Consider the following 19,949-nt stretch of genomic DNA (forward strand, 5'->3'; position numbering starts at 1 on the left):
AAGATCATAAAAACCCGACTGGAACCAACCCCTAACACACACCCCCCCAAATTATTTTGGTATAAAACCCTCCTGGTGAAATTCAGATCCTTGGTGCACCTGGACAGGTTTTTAGACACTCATCCTGGAGGAAAAAAGCCATTCCTTCCTTAAGCTGATACCTAAAAATCCCACTAAAGAGCCAAGTTTTACATGACAGAATAACAAAAGAAAGCCCCGTAAAATCAGATATTCCCACTACTATGAGGATATGGGAATGTCAGGCTAAAACTTGAGGGCTAAAAGTCCACCCAGAAGTTGATTAATGATCTTAAATTCCAGTAAATAACGAGGGAGCTTCAAGAAAAACAGCTTGTGCTGAATATGCTTTTCAGCATAAGAAATGAAGCCACAAGTTGAGAGCAGGACATTAAATATATATAAATGATGGGAACTGGGAATAGAAAAAAGTGAAAGACAAGTTGGTGTGTTACATAAAACATGAACAAATGGTTAGCGACATTTTCAGTTGAAAAGAGGAATTTTGTTGAGCATGTCCAGGTCATTTGCGTCTGTCCCTCTGCATTTGAAAATCTACAGCACAAATAGTTGCTAAATTTATGCATTTATTATGCAATATATATATTATACGTATTATATAAATGTACACATTCATTCGTATATGGACAAACTCACACAAAATCCAACCTATCAGAGGGAAAAAGACATAAAAACTGATATTTTGGGCTTTTTAAAATCCCACTTTAGCTGGACCACGTTTTTAACCAGAGGCTTTATCAGTGATACTTTGGAAGAGTCTGTTGCTGCCTCAGTCTTCAATCTGGGCTGAAAAACTCAAATAAAAACATTGTCTTGCTTCTTTGCAGCTTTAAGGAAGGCACACAGGTCCCTTCTAATCTATTGCCTTGATTTTGGCTGCTTCATAAATAAATAAAAGATTGCCTTTAACATTTTAGCAGTTGTTTAAGCAGCAAAAGAGATAAAAGGAAGTTAAAGGACATGCAAAGATTGAATTAAAGCCTTTCCCAGCATTTTGATGACAAAGTTTGACCATTTTGAGGAATAAATCAATTTGCAGTCGCTGTGGACAAATAGCTGAGACTGAAGCTGAAACTGTTCCTTTGGGAAATGTGCTAAAAGATAAAAGGAGTCAACTTTCTTTTGTGTGAAGAAACACAGAAAGGATATTTGGGACCAGGAGATATGCAAAACTCTACTAGGAAAATGAGAAGGGAGAAGATAATGTTTATTATAGTTCTAAAATTTCCCAATTAGTATTCTAGATCTGTTTCACATAATTGAGAATTTCTAGTTCTAAAATTTCCCCAATTAATACTTTAGACATGTTTCACATCATGTAGAATTTAAAGTGAAACCTGTATATCCATTACAAAAATCCAGTTATTTAGAAGCTGAGCACATGTTTTACATATATTGTTCTGTTGTGGTTTACTCTTAAAGAGTGGTGTGTTCCTAATCAAGAGTCCCATGGTTTGGTTTGATGATCTTGGAGGTCTTTTTCCAATGTTGATGAGAAGCTGAAGAACATTTTGAGGTGCCACCGGAACCAGGAGAACAATGACAGAAACACAGAAGAGCAAGGTAAAGGAATCCTTGTTAGATTTCCAAATAAGTGAATTTTTGTAAATGTTTCACTTTAAATTCTAAATAATGTGAAATATACTTAGAATATTAACTGGGAAATTTTAGAACTATAACGTACATCATCTTCTCCCCTTACATTTTCCTCTTTTTTTTTGTCTCATGTTTTCTCATTTCCTTTTTATTCCTCAAGAATCCCTAAACAATCACAGACATTCCTCATCCTTTTCGAAGTCGTTTGCTGTCCTTATGAGGATTTTGTCACAAAAATGAAGAGTTTAATCCCCCCTAATCACACATCAAATGGCAAACCACTCCACCTCCTCAGTCTTTGGAGCGTTCTGCAGTTGGATGAACAGCCCATTGCTGCTGTGCCCTTCTGCAACCTCGGCAGCCTGGGAGGAGCTGGATGGAAATCCAGCATTTTGGAAGGTTGGGATGGTCAGCCAGGCCGGGTTTGTTCTGCCCACGTGCTAAGCTGAGCATGAAGACTTATTTTGTGTGGTGGTTTTATTTTGTGTTGCTTTACGATCATGAATCAAACTCGAAAAAGCCCAAACTCAGGAACGGCACAAATTCAGTTGGTGTGGTTTTGACTGTAAGGAGAGAGAGGAAAAAAAAAAGGGAGGGGGCCTTTTTCTGTCTGCTTTCTTTTTCAGCTGTGTGTGAGCTGCTAATTGAAACCATCTCCTGGGCTCCAGCTGGTGGAGTTCCAGCCGGGAGGAGGGAGGAGGCTCCTTCGGCGTGGCAGTGAAGGTAACGTCTGTTTGAATTTGTAAAGCTTTAACCTGCCTCAGCCAGCAGATGAATTCTTTTATAGCTTATGATCCATGGGAACACTTAGAACTGAATTTCCACATGCTGGAGCGCTCTCCCAGCATATCAAGAGACTGAGTAAAGCCCTGATTAAAGCAGTGTGGGAAGCCCTGGGCACTCCCCCCACTGCAGCCTGGGAGCTGCTTGGCTGCCAAAGCAGAGGGGTGTGAGGCTCTTGCATTTTATCAAGCAAGGGGATATGTCACCAGCCTTTAACGTGGCTAATGAGCCTTGGGGATTTAAGCTGGGCTCTCCCTCCCTGCCCCCAGCACAAGGAAGGGAAGGAGGTAGATTTCCAAAGTGGGCAGGGCTTGGGAGAGGTTCTGGAAGAGAGGAGGGACCACTTTCCACCCAACAAGCAGCCCAGCTTTGCTCCTTCTCTGGGGATATATCCATGTAATCCTTTGAGAATAATGGGTAGGAATTTGATTCCTGTATACTTACATTTCTACTTGCACACATACAAGATACAGACCAAAGGCTCCTTTAAATAATGATGCCTGGAAACAATTAATTAGCTTTATATATGTGTGCATATATATATATATATATTTACATCTGTGACATATAGGCTGGCTGTTTCTCTCTGATATCATAGAATGGTTTGGGTTGGAAGGGACTTTAAAGCTCATCCAGTGCCACCTCCTGCCATGGGCAGGGACACCTTCCACTATCCCAAGTTGCTCCAAGCCTCACCCATCCTGTCCTTGAGCAATTCCAGGGGTGTGACATCCACAGATTCTCTGGACAACCTGAGTTATGTAGGATAAGAACTAATTCAGCCCTGAAGCAGAGAGAGTTTTCAGGGTAAAATGTGGTACTCAGAGTGAGGGATCAGCACATACTGTGAAACCAATATCCCCTGGATCTTCATCTAAGCACTAACAGCACAAAACATCAAAGTTATACCCAAGAAACTGTCTGGCTACCACTTCTAAAAACACACTGAACTGTTCTGACTTCAGTTCCACAGACATTTCCCTCCTGATGTGTACATGGAGTGTATTAGTGACTGGCTGGGAGCGAAGCTCTGACTATTTACACGTAGCCTAAAGCCCAGTAGTCACATCCAGTGAAATCATCTGCTTGGCTGGGCACTGGTTGTGGTTGCCTACGTAACTGGGAGAGATGGTAAAATACTTAAGTGCTTCTAGAGAGCTCTGTGTCACAGTTATTTTATAATAAATGTGTTTTCAGAGCTGTTACAGACCAGACTTGCGTCCCTTTTTAGAGCACAGCCTTAATTTCAGCAGAGATGAGGAAATATTCCTGATGTGTAGCCCTCCAAGAGGAGATCTTTTTCTGGGTTAATTGGATAAACAATGCCATCTTGAAAAATTAGAGGTTTAGAGCACTCCAAAAATATTCCGGGTGTATTTTTGCTTCCTCCTGACTCAACCACAGCTTGACCTGAAAAGTGCTTAACTTGCTGTGTTGTGGTGTCATTTCTTTGGGCTTATTTGATTTGGAGTGCTCTGGGTGTCTGATTCCAGCATGGCCTGTCCATGTTCAAGGATAGGGGTATTATTTTTTCCTCCCACATCCATTTCAGTTCAATTAAAAGTAAAAAATCCCGCATTTCCACCATGAAAACCATCGATCCTCAAAAATCAGTGAAATTCCTCTTCGTGCTCCACGTAAGACCTCGAGTCTTATTTGGGGCTGCAGTGGCACAAAATGATAAAGTTACCATTTTTTCTGGGTAATCTGAGGAATAATCCAGTCAGTTTATTTTCCCAAACACCCTTTAAAAAAAAAAATAATGTGATTTCAGAACTAGAGCCCCTCGTAGCAAAACACTGTTCGGCGCAAAATGATCCATCTTGGGTGGAGCCTCGGGGGTGTCTCAGAAATGTTACCATTCCAAGATGTTGGCAATGTTTCCATCAGGTGGTTTTAAGGCCTGGAAGAGGCGTGTGACACTTATTTTTAGGTTCTGTCCTTTTCTTCCCCCTCCCTCCAGCTCCCCCAGCATCGGTGTTTCCTTAGAAACCCCGGCTGGCAGCTGGCATTGGGAAAACATGGAATGACACCCGGCTGCCATTTGAGGGAGGTGATTATTGTGCAAACAACGTGTTTTCTAGCGCTGGCAGAAGTCTTGGGTTTGATCCTCTTGCCGAAAACAATAATTTCACCGAGGTTTAGGAGTGGGAGGAGCCTTTTTCTGCTTCCTTTTGCATTCCTGGTTGGAAAGGAGCAGCACTCTGAGGAAGAGCTCATTGCTATGCAGAGATAGAACCCTTTTTTTCAGTCAGGTTGTGCTCCTGGTGCTGGATGGATTTGTTGTCAGGAGAGCTGCATGCTGGGGTTGCATAACTCTTTAGAGGTGTTTATGTACAAGCTCTCCCAGGGGTGATGTTTTATCAAACCTTATTACAAAAGCTCCCTTCTCTGCAAGCCATCAAATTCTTATGGAGCCATTAAAATTCAGTGTGGTGTCTGGTCAAGGATAAGCAGAGGCTGTTTTTCATATTCATGTGAGTAAGATGTAACACCTGGAAGTTTCCAGGACATTTGGTATAAGCTGGAGCTGTCCTGTGCTGTGGTCACTTATGGAGTCCTGCTTTAGAGGCAGAGAATCCCAGAACGGTTTGGGTTGGAAAGGACCTTAAAGCTCATCCCATCCCACCCCCTGCCATGGGCAGGGACACCTTCTGCTATCCCAGGTTGCTCCAAGCCCTGTCCAACCTGGCCTTGGACACTTCTAGGGATGGGGCAGCCACAGCTTCTCTGAGAAACCGATAAGAATGGGTTGGAAGGTTGTTTTCTGTTGTGTTCAGATATTTTTACTTCTTCTCCGAACTGCTTGTTTAGAAGTGTTCTGATTTACCCCTTTCCCTGCCTCCTCTGCCCTCTGTGTGCTCCCCCAAACCCCTCTTCTGCATTATGTCTGAATTCCTGACCTCCTTCTTTAACCAAATTGGGAATATGAATTGGAACTTGTTGCTGAAATGTGCCACTGCTACTGCTTGCATTAAAGAAATTAAGAAATATAATGCCAGCTGGGGTTTGTGGTTCTTATACATAAGGAAGTGATTGTCCCCCTGGTGAGGCCTCACTCGATGATCTTAGAGGTCTTTTCCAACCTAAATGATTTCATGATTCTATAATCCAAAGATGGTTTCTTCCCTGTGTGGGAGGTGAGGGAAGGATTGAGGAGAGGAGGTTCCTGGCAGAGAACTTTCCAGCAGAGGCAGAGCAGGTGAATTGTGGTGTGGCAGCTGCAGCCTCAGCACTGAAAACCCCTCCCCTCACACCTACAAGCCCCAAACACCTCTGGAGCGGTCAGAGTGGAGCAAATCCTGGATGAATTTCCCAAGAAGTGAACTATCCCAACCCCCTGAGCTGCCCTGTGCTCTCCGCTGGGCTCCTGGAGGGGAGGGGGGGTTTGCTCTAAACTTTAGAGGTATAAAGGTGGATTTGGTTTTGTCTGAAAATCTGCAAACTGCTTCCATCTTTGTCTTTGAGGACTCTGATGATGAGCCAAGGTTAAACCCTTGGGAATGGCAGCACTGGTTTATTTATAGGCTGACACTTATCAACTAATAACCAGTATAGACTATAACAGAAAGGACACTGATATATTTGATAAACAGACTTGTATTCAAATATCTAATATTTTTTCTTTGCATTAACATTTAAAGGTAACTGTAAGTGCAAAATATCCAGGTGTAATTTGTCTTGAAGGCTTGAACCTGTTGCTCTGCAGGGTTTGAACCTGTTGCTCTGCTGGAGGGTTTCTTTTGGGATGTGCCCACAGAAGGTGGGACAAGTGTTGGAGCTCCCACCTAGCTGGGCTTAAACATCTAATAGTTGGGGTTAAGCAGCTAATACGTGGTGTACAGGGTATCAGGTGTGATTTACAGTGTGAGAACAGCCTCAGTGCTCAGGAAGGGTTTGCACATCCCAGGAATTTCTGCTCTGGTGGTGCTTGGCTGCCTGTGGCTTCCCAAGCATCCCAAGCATCCCAAGCATCCCAAGCATCCCAAGCATCCATGGGGGTGACGGGGCAGAACGGAGCTGCCAGCGCTGCCCACACAGATTTATGGGGGCACTAAAGTGTGTGGGATTGTCTCCACACAGCCCCAGAGTGTGTGAGGACACAGCAGGTGACCTGTGACTGGAAGGAGGGAGCACCTATCCATTTACATTTGCTGGGAAGTCTTGGAGCACTGGGCTGTGGACACTTTATCAAGTGTTGCCTGACAGCATCTAGGAAGGATGTTCTGCAACGTCTCACAGCATTGCCAGGCACCCTTTAGAGGAGAGAGATCTCCCTTTAGAGGAGAGAGATCTCCCTTTAGAGGAGAGAGATGCTTTCTGGGGCTCTTGCATTGGTTTGTTTGCTCAGATAACATTTCACCCAGCCAGTGTGGACTTGCTCATTTCTGAGCTTTTATTCCTTTGTGTTTTGGTCCCGTTGCCCCTTGGAGTTCAGCCATGCAATTTTCTCCCTGGTGACACTTGGCTACTCCCCCAGCAATTAGTATGGACACCCTGCCTTGTCCTTGTTCCCATGGAGCTCGTGTGTAACCTCAGTCACAGTCCCTTGAGCACTGCCCTGTAAAAGCCCCTCCTCAGCCAGACTCAAACAACTGAGGCTTCTCCACATTTGTTGTTTTTAATTTTATTTTTTTCCCCTGCCCAAAATGAGCTGTTGCATCCAAACCAACCCCCATAACTCCTGCTCTGCCATTTGATCGGTCCTCACAGAAATTGTTATCAAATGGGGGTGATTACTCTGTTTTCTTACAGGTCTTTCCTATTCTTGTGCTGCTGGTGTGCTGTGACTGTCACTTAGGATTTTAAATATACATTAGAAACTTCCTTCCTCTATTTTTCTGCTGCTTATACTTAATTTTTAAGAGGTTTGTGTCTGTACCTGTGAGGTATTTTCTCTCTTTCTGGAGATATATGTGCCATTGACAATCTCTATGTTACATTTTTAATCATTTGTGCATTAGAGTAGTTCATAAAGGGTTGGATTAATAAGATGTGTTTCATATTCAAAGTATAAATGACTGCCATCAAGATGATACTTGAGAGAATAAAATCTCACTGAAAATCATAGTCCTGAATAAACCTGGAAATTCAAATGCCCTGCAGGTGGGAGGTGCTGCAGGATCCAGAGCTGCATGCTCAGGGAAAAAAATAACACTTTTTCAGGGCTGCAAACATGAACAGTGTGAGAAAGGGTGAAATGAAAACCAGGGAAACTGAGTCATGAGACATGGAAAAGGGGACAAATTAAATGTTTGCAGCATCTTTCTACTCCATTGCTTGAGCAATAGAGCCAATAAGCCAATATTAATTGCATGTAAGTGTGAGTTAGGATTTAATGTGCCCTTATGTGACATAATGATATAGACCTGTCCATATGGACTTAAAAATAAATTCACTAACAGAAGGAATTTCTCATTTAATACCTAAATTTGCATATAAAAGTACTAGTACATATAAAAAAGCCAGATATCCAAACCAGAGAATGATTTGGGTTAGAAAGGACCTTAAAGACCAACCAGTTCCAACCTCCTGCTGTGGATGGGGACACTTTCCACTAGGTAAATAAATATATATATAAATCTACTTAATAACTGCATAAGTGCTGAAAGAAAAAAAAAAAAACCCTGCCTTTGAAACAGAGGAATTTCTGTGCTGGAGCAGGCTGGGCATGCCCTGATTTTTACCTCTCTTTCTGACAGTTATTCCTTAGGAAGGAGCAAGGAACTCATCACACACAACTAGGGAATGATTTCCTCACCAGGAAATGATATTTTTTCCTTATTCCATCAGTTTGCAGCTGAGCTGTGACCCGAAGCACCGGGTTTTGTATCTTTGATACAAATTATTTTTATCTTGGGTAATGCAAAAATCTCAGAGCTCCCGAAACCCAGGAAAACAGATGTGATGTGCTCACCGTGCAGAGAGGGAAAGGAAAGCACATTCCCTTCTCTTTGAGTTCTTCCCCTGCAGAAAATTCAGATCAGGAAGAATCAGAGACAAACACTTGAGGAAAGGTCACTCTGCTGAGGTGCTTTGAAACTCAGATGAGAGAACAACCATAATCCCGTTATAGAGGTGCTTTAATTCAATCCCACTGAATGGAGCCTCTCCAGGGGACTTCCCAGCCCCAGACCACACAGAGGCTTCCCTGCCCACGTGGAATATTTGTGCTGGGGAAGAAGATGCTGGAGGAGAAGATTCTGGAGGCACCTTGAGCTGCCTCATTGAGGAAAAGGGGGCGAGGGCCATGGTGATGATGGTGCGGGACACTGTGTGGGCACAGTGGTGCTGAGGAAGAACATTCCACCCCAGGGCGATACAAAGCCTTACCTAAAGTAAATTACAGCTTTAGGAGATTCAAGTTTTGGGGATTTTTTGGCTGATTTGGACAGTGATGCTGTGCCAGCACCCCTGTGGGTGGGAAGGGGCACCTGGTGCCTTCTGCTGGTCGAACATCGTGAGGCCAAGGAAGAGCTTTTTATTTTCAGTGTGGGTTGTTAAATTCTTCCCTCTCTTCAATTACAGACCTCAATTATTTTAGGAACCGTGACTTCAGTGCCTGCAGCACAGAATCTCTGCCCCTGTAACAAGGTCAAATCTGATGTCCTCTATTTATGTTTATTTTACAACTGAGCTGTTATTTTACAGTTTTGGTCTGTGGCAAAGGTCATTTTGCTGTGATTAGACATTGATAGAATAAGATCCACGGGGTGATAAAGTTATCACTTGGAAAACGTCTCTTTTTATAGTACAAATATTATGAATTCATTCTTTCCTTTTTTGACTTGAATTAAAACCCACCAAGTGCAGCTATCTTTGCTTCTCTTGTCTGACACGGCTTTGCCAGTCTGTAAATTCTCTTTCAAATTAGGAGACCGAGTTTCCTTATCAACCCTTAGCCAGTTGCAATTACTGTCACTCTTTTCAGCACAGTTAATAGGTTTGTGCCAACCAAACTGAAACTTTTGTCGTAAATTGTGATTTCACCGAGTGCCCCGAAGTCTCTGATATTGTTTTAAACAGAAGAGCTGTTTGAGACGTGGCAGGCAGAGCTAAACTTTATTCTTTGCCTTCACAAATTGCACTGGACAACTCCACAAAAAGCTGAGGGCGTGAAGGATTAGTCTCCCCCTTCATTTTTGGGAGGGATTATATTATTTTTTTGTTCTCAGAATAACAATTTAAAGTGGAATAAACAGAAGGCAACGTGCACAAAAAACAGCTTTCGAAAAATGTGGGGTGCAAATGGAGGGTCTGTTGGGGAATCCATGTGATGCCATCTAAAATGCTTTTAAGAGTGTTAACTAGTCACATATATCCAGGACAAGATACAAATATTTCATAATTAAAAAGTACAGAGAGCTAAGAAAAAAACATATCCAGATTCCAGGGCAGTCAGGCTTCCCTTGCCATGTTTTCTCACTAATATTTGTGGGAAATCATCATATATGGGAAAAAATGCCATAGAGAGGTGAGTGTAGGGGTGCTCTGAAAAGAAAGATGGTTTTAGCCACTCTCTGATGGAAATATCTGGTTCCACTAAGGACACTTCACATCTCTTCCTAGTGCTGTTTGCCAGTAAATATTTAATTTACCAGTTTTGGGGGCTTTTGAGATCGTAGGAAAGGGATGGATAGCACAGCAGCCAGCTGTGTAACCCTGTAAAGTTTGGGATGGTGACTCTTGCCCAGAGAGCTGACAACTGCATGGGAATTAAAGCCCTTTTTATAGAAAGTAAGTGTTTTGCAAGGTGTTTTTAAAAAAAAAACAGTGAAAATTTGCCTTGTTTGCCTTGTTTCAGAGGAGCATCCTTGCTGTGGGACAGCTCCTCTTCCTCCCTGCTGGTCTTCTGGATGCAGCTGTGGGAGGGGAAGCCAGCAGAGGGCATTTAAAGTTGAACATGTATTTGTGTATAATACTGGGGGATGGTTTTTCCCAGGTTTTCCAAGCTTTTTGCTCCAGCTGAGCTGAAGTTGCAGTGGGACTCTCGTGCCCAGTCCCAGCAGTGACAGCGGAGAGAGGGAACAGCCCCAGGACCATCTGCCCCTCACATCCTGTCTCTGGCAGTGACCAGGAGCAGATGTCCAGGGCCACAATGTAAGAACTGGGCAAACACTGCAGGATAATTCCTCTGGATACCCTCTCCCAGCTCCAGGGAATCTGCTGTTTAAGGGCTTACTGGCCAGGAAGTGGCAGCTCCATCACTGCCTCTAACAGCCCTCAGTGGACTTCCCTGCTGCAAATCCTGCCTCGTTATCCCCTTGTACAATGGGGTTAATGATTTGAACAAGCAGCCCTAAATCAGAATTTTTTTTCCTTTTTAATGCTGGGTTATAACCACTCCAAAGCATTCTTTTAACATGATTTATACTGACTTGACAAAAAACTGAGGCACTGCTGCAGTCAGACCTACTAACTCCTCCTTACTGGTGTCTCTCTAAATAGGTGTTGTGCTACCAGTCGAGTGTAAAGGGCAATAGTTTCTATAAAGAAACATGGTCTAAGTTCCTAAAAATACGTTGTTTGGGGGTTTTAAGTCACATTCCTGCTTCCAGCAGGGAAATTAATGTGGTTGTCACTGACAGAGCCTTTGCTCCCTGTGGGTGAATCTCCAGAGCTGTTTCTTCAGGGGATAATTAAAACATACAGTGCTGAGAGTGAGGGAGAAGGGGATGGACACAGTGTAATGATAACAGTGCCCAAAATGGTCCTTTCATTACTTCCTTCTCTTCAGATCTCTTTCCTGGCTTGTCTCTTTATTTGTGTTTGTTTTCCATCAGCAGGATGCAGTCTCTTCATGAATATATTTCCCCAAGTAACTCCCTGGAAATAACCCACATTTGATCCTATGGAAACTGTTTTCATGGGAACCAAAATCCAACTGAGAGAAGAGCCTTAGATCCAAAATATATATTTATTAAAACCCAAACCAAATAAACTGAAAAAAACAACCTCCCCCAAACAAACCCAACCCTCAGGAAAAAAAAAGTTTCTGCTGATACTATATTTCTCCTTCTCTTCTTTTACTCTTGGTTGCTTCTAATGCAAAGTAAACAGCAACACTGCTTCAATAAATATTGGATCAGGCTCCTGCTGTTCCTGTAGAACCATCCAGAATATCTACTTCCAAAATTTTGCAGGGTAGTTCTAGATTTATAGCAGGGAAATTTCATTAAACATTTCCAAGTTAAGAGAGAGGACACTGTGCAGACAGGGACTGAAGGATCTCAGCCAGGTGTGTCTGTGGAGCTGCAGGCAAGTCCCTCTCAGAGCCTGGAGATGTCAGGGTAGAAATATTGGGAAAAATAGTAGGATATTAGGAAAAAAATTCTTCCCCATGAAGATTGTCAGGCACTGGGACAGGACGTTTTAGTCATGGAGGGATTTAAAGCCGTGTAGATGTGGAAGTTGGGGAAAGGGGTCAGTGGTGGCCTTGGCAGTGCTGGGGAATGGTTGGACTCGATGATCTTGGAGGGCTTTTCCAACCTTAACCATTCTGTGCTTCTATTCTGGGATCTCCAAATTGCTTTGGGACCCATGGAAACTACTCCACCATCCAAGTTCTGCTGGGGTGTGACGAGCCTTTCATTCTGTGACTTAAAAATATGTGCACAAGACTGATTTGACTGATTTAACATCATCTTCCCCTTAATAAATGCCCATAATTTAGAAGGTCTCTAAACCCCGTGGTTATTAAGAATAAAACACAGAAGAAGATATTCGTGGAAGTCTGAGAGGGACTGGTGGTCACAGGACACTGGAGCCTTGAGCAGGGAGGTGCCAAACCTTGTCAAAGAGTTCCCCTCTTGCTCTGCCACTGTGACTCTTTAAAAGCCCTGTTGTGCTGGATTTTGAAAGCCTCATTTTAAGCCAGGCCTTGGGTGAACAATTATTAGAGAAAAAAAGAAATCCCTCCAACTAGAAGCACAAGATTTGTACTTTTGAGGGTTCTTCTTTACCCATCTCACTTAAAACCCACAGGAATTCCCTCCCTGAGCTGTCTGTGGTCCCAAGGACCACTCTCTGTGCAACTAAATTCCTTCCCAGGGTTTGTTGCACACAAACATCAACCACTTGGTTGTTCAGGTTGTTCTTCAGAACTCGGTGGCAGCAGCTCCTCAGGGGGGTTCTCCAGGAAATGGTCTGGTGGTTCCAGGCACTTAATGAATTATTTTTTCAGTTGTTTGCACTTATAAGCAGAAATGCTTGGGTGTGTATCAGGTTTTCTTGGGGTTTTATTGCCAAAATATGATGTCAGTGGCTACATGAAATAAGGCTGATTGAGGTTAGCAAAGCTTGGCTTGCTGTCGACTGCCTTTTAATGGGAATATTCAACATGCAGATGGGCTCAGAGAGAGGTTACCTGGGGTCAAGTGGGAATTTAAATGTAGATTCATAGATTTTTTTTAAGGCCAGATGGCACCACTATGATCATCTTGTCTGATCTCCTGCATAACACAGGCTGTGGAATTGCACCCATTAATTCCCATGTCAAGCACAATGTTACAGAAACGTGTTTCCTGCAGATGTTTTACTTCTCCTCCGTCAGGGCAACCTTTGAACTGACCTCAGGTGGATCTTAGTGCTGTTAATAACCCAGATTAATGTAATATCAAAGAGAAATACTTTCAGGGCTTGTTCACTGGAAGCTTGGCTTGGTTGCAACTCTTTTTTTTTTTTTCCTTTTCTTTAATTATTTTTTGCGAGATCAATAGAGCTGTACAGTTGTTTTCAGCAGTATTTAGTAAAAACTCCAGAGGGAGGATCTGACAACTTTGCCCCGTGATGTATTGGCGTGTCAGAACAGCATATGGTGAAAGGAGCAGAAAGACAAGGGAAAAAGCCAAACCAGAGCTTTTTAGAAACATCCTGATAAATGGGTTGGTGACTAAATAAAGGTTTCTCGCTACCAAAAGCGCAGCAACAACAGCAAAAAAAAAAAAAAAAAAAAAAATTGGTCTGAAAATAAATCCCTTTCTTGCAGAAAATCATCGTCTTTCACTTGTTCACTTTAGGAGGTTGTTATTTTTTCCAGCAGGATTTCTCACTTTCATGGAGAAACAATGTGGGAAACTTTTCCAAAAAAAACAAAGCCATTTTTGATGTGGCCTCTCCAAATCCTGGTGTCGCTGTGTCAACCAGGCAGTCCAAATGTTTCCCAGAGCACTGTGAGCCCAGTCCCTGCTCTTTGTTCACCCAGAAAGGCATTTGTTCTTTGCAATAGTCTTATTTGGTCTGACAGGAGCTCAGCACGTGAATAAAACATTATGAGACATGAAAAATGATTGCAGGATCAGATGCTGTGCTTGTAGCCGGTTTTAAGAAGGAATAAATAAACCAATAAAAGTGCAAGTGTTGTTAATGTTCATTTTGCAGCATTAGCTGAAGTGAGTTCAGTGGCTCTGGCTCAGAGCTGGGAGTTGCAGCATTCCAAGTGTTCCTGCTCAAGATGGGGGTGTTTCAGCAGGAGGTGCTGAAATGAGGGTGGCAAATGGGGACAGCGATGGGGCAGGGAGTAGAGGATGGATATAAGCAGGAAAGTGGATGATACAGAGCTTAAAAAGCCTTTTAGGGCTCAGTTTTCAGTGCCTCTCCTCATTTCTCCTCCCAGCAGTGAGAGCTCACGACCGTGTGGTAACAGAAGGTGTGGAAGGGGGTGGTGTAACCCAGCCCTCCATGGGGCAGCTTCAGATGGAGAGGGTATAAACCAAATCCTGTTGGAATCATGCATCCTATCCTAATGTCTTTCATATGGAATCATAGAATCCTTAATGTTGGAAAAGACCTCCAAGATCATCCAGTCCACCCTGTGCCGATGCCCACCTTGTCCCCCAGCCCAGAGCACTGAGTGCCACAGCCAGTCCTTCCTTGGACACCTCCAGGGATGGGGACTCCAAACCTCCCTAGGCAGCCCATTCCAGTTTTTAACAACCCTTTCCATGAAGAAATTCCATCTGATGTATACATGGATATGTGTACAACTGCTGATTGCAGGCTTCCTTCATCTTCACATGGCTTTTGGAGAACAAGCACTAAAAGCAATAACTCACTAAAAAACTAAAACCCCACAAAGAAAATCCTCAGACATATAATATATGGAATACATAGCCTAGGACAGTGTGGGGAGGGATAGTCTTTTAGTGGAGATCTTCAAACAAGAAGCCTTTCCTGATTGTGAGCAGAAACACCTTGGCATCCCTCACTTTCTTCCTGCTCAAAATGACTTTAATTTACAATCCACTGAATGATCTGCATGGTCCATAAGCAGTCTGTGAGCAGAAAGTGCATTCCATGGGAAGCAGGAAGCAAATTTTTGGGTGTTAGCCCACAGTATTTACAGCTCCTGACAGGATGCCTTTTCGAAATGAAGGTTTCAACATGGCTTAGCACACGCACGCTGTAATTTGTCTGTCATTTCTCTCAAAGTTCATTGGCATTGTCAGGTCGTGTTTAACTCAGTAGGGAAATATGGATTTCATCCCTGGTGATTTCACAGAGCATTTTGATAGCCTTAAGGTTTCCTGTTAAACCCACAGCCTCCCATCTCCTCCCCACCCCCCCTCTTGAATTACTGCACCTCTTCGTGGGACTTCATCATGCAAACGACCCAAAAATGAATTGTGAAGGATTCTTTCAAACTGTGATTGTTGTCTTAAAGGATTAAATGTCTAGAAGACCTGGAAGCTCCCTGAATGTATGTGTGAGGTGTCTCTGTTGACAGAGCCAAAAAATCACCTGTTTCCTCCGTGCAATTCATTCTGAGTATAACAGAGAACTCTACTTCTGCACTGGGGAGAAGTATGACAGGAGTACTTTGACCTTCTTCTTCCCCTTGTAATTTTTATGGAAGAGCAGGAAACTCTCTTTGCAGGACTGTGCCTGATGGCCTCATTCAGTACCCACTGACAGAAAATTTCAACTTTGTCTCAAGTTGCCCAGGCCAACAATGGACCCAACTTTACACAGCTGCTGTTACAAACTTCTGTTTGAGACCAGTATCTGGAGAACATTTAGTTTCCTGTGCTCAACCATTTAGTTAAACATGTTTACAGGCTCCATTAACAGAAATCAAAGCTGACAGATTAAAAGGAATTTCATTAATTTAGGAGGTGCTCCAAGCTGAAATAGAGCTCAGTGCTGATCCTCCAACATTCCAACCCGAGTTAAGCAAAGTCTGTGTGGGTCTGGGTGAGTAAATATTCCATTGCTGTGTCAAAATAAGGGTGCTTACATCAAAACATTCTTTATAATTTATTTTTCACTCTTCTACTATTTTGAGTTTTTAACTCTGATTTCACATGCACATTCACGAGAAGTTCAGAACAGTATCATTTTACCTGATAAGTGCAAAGGCAATTTTTATAAGCAAAGCTTAGTGGTGACAAGGAAACCTGCGTCTCTTTGTGGTACAAATAACATAATTGCAGCAAAATGCTGCTTTTGAGAGTCTTGCCTTCAGCTGCAGCCCTGTGTGACACCCACCACAGTTGCACACACATTCTGTTCCTGGAAAAAAAAAGAGAGGAGACTTGTTGGTTACAACTTGAAGACAACTTTGAATCATCGGGAGTCTCTCAAAGCACAGCCTGGTTATGGAGTCGGAGGAGGGGAAGAATGAGCTGACCTTTTCTGCTGACTGCCCCAAATTGACTTTGCCAAACTCCAAGAGTAGATTATCATTGCGTGTTTCTGTCTCATTGTTTGGACTAGACAGAGCTGGCTGTGGAATATGGGATGTGCCAGAGTGGATTATTGTTAAACTTCAATCTCCAGCCCTGGTTTCAGCTGGAACACGCAGTGCTCTTTAATAGTGGTGCCTCATGTACCCACTGCTGCTCTGATGAGATGGGAGAGCATCCCACACTGACAGGCTGTCAGGGCATCACTGCAGTGGGAGGAGGAAGGTCTGGGATGATGTGACAGGTCTGAGGACAAGCAGGACCCACGTGGAACCATCGCAGGGCAGAAGCAGATGCCACAGGTGGGACGTTGTAACTGGATCTGTCCCCCCTGGGCTCCTCCAACACCTCAGCAAAGCATTGCAGGGCTTGTCTGGGGGGATGTTTGTTCTTCACATCTCCATCATTCTGCTCTTACTCTTCCAAAATTCAGGAGTGGAAAGTCATAGTAGCAACTCATAATGATAACAATTCTGTAGCAGTTTTGTTAATGCCTCCATAATTAGCATTTGTTCTTACAGATGGAACAGCTCCCTGTAATCCAGACATAAGTATTCCATTTTAAATAGGCACCTGAATTCCAGCGGTGAGTGGGGTAAACTTTAATTACATTTCAGAAGTGCATCTCCCTCATAATCCCATACTTTTTATTACACACAAAGTAACATTTCTGCTCATTTTGGCTTGATTTCCTTCTTTACTTTTGTCTGTTTAAAGACAAAAAATGTGAAGAATTATAGGAAAGCCTGTTGACTTAGATAAATTAAACATGTACAGAGTAATTCATACACAGGGTTTAATTTTTTCCCTACTTCTTGGTTAAGATATAATACTTTCCTGAATCAAAGTCTTAAGCTCCCTAGTGCTATCTATTAATGAAAACAAATGCTAGTGTCATATGAAAATTATTATTTAACATATTACAAAGCTTAATCTCTGTTGTTATTTCAAACTCATGTTGTTGAGCTTCAGTTATTCGGGAAAAAAATACATATAATTTAATTTGATGTAGGTCTCCGTTGATGGAATCCACAGACTTTGCTTTCCAACCAGGATTAACCTACTGGTCTCATTTTTCCATGCAGGAAACCTGAGCATGTGTCTGAGTAAATGCAGAAATGGGGCCTGACACTTTAATTCTGAAGGTGCATCACTGTGAGTAGAAACATCTTGTTAAACTTTGGCTCGAGGGCCTGGGGTGACAGGACAGGGAGTGGTGGCTTTAAACTGAAAGCCAGCAGGGTTAGATGGGATACTGGGAAGGAATTCCTGGCTAGGAGGGTGGGGAGGCCCTGGCACAGGTTGCCCAGAGAAGCTGTGGCTGCCCCTGGATCCCTGGGAGTGTCCAAGGCCAGGTTGGAGCAATCTGGGATTAGTGGAAGGTGTCCCTGCCCATGGCAGGGAGGGGAACAAGTTGATCTTTAAGCTCCCTCCCAACCCAAACCTCTCCATGATTCTGTGGTTCACTGAGCTAAAAGTAAAATAGTCTAAAATGACAAATAAAGGGTTCAGGTTTAAAGCAAAAATTTCTGTCATTTCTGAAAATAAACTCAACAGTTTTAACAAGTTGCATTTTTGGTGTTTCCAGTTGACAGGTCCTTTTTCTCTCTATCTATTTATTGAGTATTATCTTTCTACTCTGCTTGTCATGACTACCTGAAGTTCTGTGAGACAGAGGCTTTGGTGACATTATTCACTTCAAAAAGTTCCTCTCTCCTTCACTTTACATTGTATTCAACTCCCGAGATAAGTTCATGGTAATATTACATAAATCTGATCCCATTTATTTCAAGGTATTGGTTGGAAGAAAGTTTATCCTTCTCTCTATCTTTAGGAATTACCCAAAGGTGTTAAAAGTCCAAGCCTAACTATTTTTCAGAATTAGGCTGATGGGGTTTGATGCCTTTCTGAAGGAATAACATGAGAAATATGCCCAGGATAACAAGATAAGCCAGGAGGTCCAATTTTCCTGATAATTTTTCTTAATTATCATTTGGGGGCTTTTCACTCTGGGCTACTTGGTTATATTGGTAATAAAAATAATCCCCCTGTCATAGCTTGGAAATAGCCAACAGCCAAGTAAGTCTTTTGCATCTAATTCTCCTCATCTCCACAGACCCTGCAAGCTGCCTGCAAGGTATAATTAATTTATATTTTGTACCCCAAGGAGGAAAAGTTGAGTGTTCATCAGCCTGTATGTTCTGACACTTCAATGAATTATGATCAGAGATGTTATCAGTGTTTATTTGAATCCCCCATGATAAACAAACCTGTGTTATTCGCCCTTCATTTCCTTCTTGAATGTAATAAATCAAATTCCAGCACTGATCATATTACATCCACTTATTATTATGATAATTCAGACTAGTAGAGGGCCTGATCTTGGTGCTCCTGGAGGTGGATTTCACCCAAAATAATAAAATCCAAACACAATGCCCAGGAGTTGGCTGTGGTTTGAAAGCAAATCTCAAATTTGAGTTCCAGCTTTAGAGTTGCTTTGTGATGTAGAATTTCTTCACAGGGCAAGAGAAGCTGCACAGTTCTTAGTCCAGCTCATAAATATATTTCACAGAATATCCCAAAATATGCTGAGTTGGAAGGGACTCACAAGGATCAAAGAGTCCAAGCCTTAGCCCTGCACAGGACCATTTGTGGATGGCTTGGGAGCCAGAATTCCAGCTCCTTATCTGACAGAGTAAAAAGCCCATTGCCAGGAGCTCTTGTTCTAATTATCTGCATTATTTTGGCAATTTCAGGTGAGTTTGTAAGCAATTTTAATTTTACAGATATTGAAAGTATGCCTTTTCCCAAAATAGTAAGTATTAGTACGATTTTCATCTGGAGATTTTTATTCATTTTATTGCCTTCCAATTTTGCATTCTATTTTCTCTTCCAATTCTAAACTGAGCTGTCAAAAAGCCAGGTTTTTGTGTCTAGGGAGTGTGCAGAGAGAAAAGAAAAAAGTCACATTTCTCTGTTCTTTTATGTCCTTAATTTACCAGGAGAACTCAGTCTGACCCAGGACTCCAACAGGGAGAAAAACACACCTATAGAACAGCTCATGGAAAGAAAGAAAATAGCAAACAGCAATTAAATGTGATATTCTGATGGATTTACATATGGATGAAGCAAATAAATCTGAAATTATATATATATTATCCTTTTCAGAAATATTAATTAACTGCTGGTGAACTTAATTAAGGTCATGAAGGGGTTACATAAATCAAACATTGCTCTTAGGGCGTTGCACCCTTGACATTCCCTGTGTAGGGAATCATGGAATATTGGAATATCCAACTCTTTTCTTGTCTTCCTTCCTCCTCCTATAGTTTCTCCCTCTGGAAATTTGTACACCTTGCAAAAGTAACCCTGTCCTGGGCAAATTTATGGGCCAATTTTTTAAATCCAGGGATAATATTCCCGTTCCCGTGAGGGAGATGATGCTCAACACAGGCAGATGAGGCAACTCCACTTTCTTCTTTAAGAACTGTCTGGAAATGCTGTTTTCTTCTGAATCCTGACCTTCTTGCCCTTTCCCAGTCATGTTTGCAAATGGCAGAGCCTACATGTCCCTAAATCTTGGGAAAATTCCCTTTAAAGAGGTCCTCTGAAGTCACTGGCAAAACCCTGATGTTTGCTTTTCACCCTGAAATATTGTATTTATTGACTTTCCCTTCTGAAAACCAGACAACTTTGTTGTCATCATTTGTAATTAATAATGCTTGGCATGTTTTGCTGCACATTTTACTGTCCATATTTATAGAACTTAATTAAATTCAACATCACATTAGGAATACTTATATATTAAATCCCCGAGTCATGGTTCTTCTTCTTTTTTTTTTTTTTTTT

At 42.3% G+C, this 19,949-nt stretch overlaps 1 long non-coding RNA gene across 2 annotated transcripts in view; it reads left to right on the forward strand.

The window, feature by feature from the left end:
• LOC108505408 overlaps nucleotides 1–19,525 on the forward strand; it is a 43,985-nt gene extending 24,460 nt beyond the window's left edge. For both annotated transcript variants that reach the window (XR_001877494.1, XR_001877495.1), the window contains exons 5-8: nucleotides 1,462–1,602; nucleotides 2,262–2,358; nucleotides 17,186–17,255; nucleotides 19,103–19,525. This is a non-coding gene — a long non-coding RNA (uncharacterized LOC108505408). The remainder of the gene's footprint in view (nucleotides 1–1,461; nucleotides 1,603–2,261; nucleotides 2,359–17,185; nucleotides 17,256–19,102) is intronic.
• Nucleotides 19,526–19,949: the final 424 nt, after the last annotated feature.

The sequence above is a fragment of the Lepidothrix coronata genome, unplaced genomic scaffold (genome assembly GCF_001604755.1).
Source record: "Lepidothrix coronata isolate B3197 unplaced genomic scaffold, Lepidothrix_coronata-1.0 Scaffold190, whole genome shotgun sequence".
NCBI classification, from domain to species: Eukaryota; Metazoa; Chordata; class Aves; order Passeriformes; family Pipridae; genus Lepidothrix; species Lepidothrix coronata.